Source organism: Capsicum annuum, chromosome 7, assembly GCF_002878395.1.
Source record: "Capsicum annuum cultivar UCD-10X-F1 chromosome 7, UCD10Xv1.1, whole genome shotgun sequence".
NCBI classification, from domain to species: domain Eukaryota; kingdom Viridiplantae; phylum Streptophyta; class Magnoliopsida; order Solanales; family Solanaceae; genus Capsicum; species Capsicum annuum.
Genome location: NC_061117.1, coordinates 15,005,550 through 15,007,425, shown reverse-complemented (window position 1 = coordinate 15,007,425; position 1,876 = coordinate 15,005,550).

Sequence of the window (1,876 nt, the reverse complement as noted above, 5' to 3'; positions counted from 1 at the left end):
CATTGGAGATCATTCTATGGTATTGCCAGTAGAGGGTATCAAAGTGACAGACTCCTTCTCCTACGAAGAAGAGCCCATTGAAATTTTAGATTGCCAAGTTCAAAAGCTGAGGAGTAAAAAGATAGCCTTAGTAAAGGTACTATGGAGGAATCAGAAAGTCGAAGAAGCAACTTGGGAGTCAGAAGATGACATGAGAATTAGATATCCCAATTTGTTTGCTTCGATGGAGGAGGAGACAAAAGGTACTATTCCTATCTTATCTTTCCTAGTCCTTTATTATGCTCAAAATTGTGTCTGTCTGTGTCCCGCATCATCATTCGGGGATGAATGATCCTAAGGGGGGGATAATGTAACGCCCCGCAATTCGGGCTACAATATAGACCATGATTTTGATGCGTTGTTAATTTCAAAGCCATAAAATCCTATGCCAATACAGCATGTTAATTATCGTGTAGCATGTGAAATCCACTCAAGCTTGAATTTAGGCCATAGACGTCCTTCAACTCAAGGACGAGTCTAAACTATTTTGATCGACTAAGTTTTAGTGGACGTTGTAAAGTGTGTCATCTTCCTTCAACCATAACTCTCTGTATATGTCGAATTAGGGAACCTACTATGTGTCAAATGATAGTTATTCGAGTTAGCTTTCCAACGATATCAATTTGGCTAAAATCTAACACCCGAGCAAAGAAGTTATAACCTTTCAAAGTGATAAGCGACGCCTAACCAATCGCCCATGGCCACTAGAAAGCATAGGTGATAGCCTAGGCGGCGCCTATGTGAACATAGGTGATAGCCTAGGCGGTGCCTATGTGAACATAGGCAATGGGATTGGCGGAGCCTATGTAAGGAATTGTAGTGATTTAAACACTCCGTGTTGAGGACAAAGTGGTCCTTTTCCACCCTTACTCAGCCCTAAAACACGAGATTTAGTTCCAAGGACCCCAAAATATATATTCTTTCATCAAAAGTGCTCAAGATTCTCCTTAGGTTTTCAAAAATAAAAACCCAAATAGTTCAAGATTTGACAGCGTAGGTTTTCAATGATAATTACATATTCGGAATCACCAATCCGCAAGCATCAAGAAACATTTATTATCCTTTGAAATATAGGTACGTGGGAGTATCCAAAAATCTCATGGGTGTAGTTTTATGAACATGCATGCTTTGCTAATATCTTTCTTTCAATATGATTTCCAAGTCATTTTCTTTATGTCATGGGAATTGTTTTCCTATATACTTCAATGGTTGAAACCATGCATATGTGATTTGAGATTTTCCATGGAAGTTGATAAATATGAATGATAAATTGTTTTCAAATTCCCATGATAATGTTTCGATACTCCATATTATATTGTGATCAACAAAAGAGAGCATGAATTTGAAATAACTATTATTCACCACTTGTAAATGATGAAGCACCTTGGTTTTTACATGATTATGCATATGTGGATGTGGCATTGATGACTTGCAAGTTGGGTATGACGATACCCTTCAAAATATGATATGTGATTGAAAAAAAAAGAAATTTGAATGCATTGATTTTACATGAGAAAGGTGGATGTCCAAAGAAGGCGTTTGAGACATAAGGGCTCATCACTGAAATAACGTGTTTGCCAATACAGAATATTGGTACCAGGCTAAGAGATCTGTGTACTTGACTTCATGTCATTCCCAAATTGGGACTATAGGTAGGACTCCGAGCCAAGTGATCTTGGGCACTACCATTGGGTCGAGACACCATGCTGTGTGGTCTTGAGTGTCTCTCCCTCACTTATACTCTAATCTCGGCGGCAACGGAGGTTTGACAGTTGGTGTAAATTATGTAAGGTATTCCACCTAGCTCAGTTGCATTTCATTACTGTTGAGAAAAACT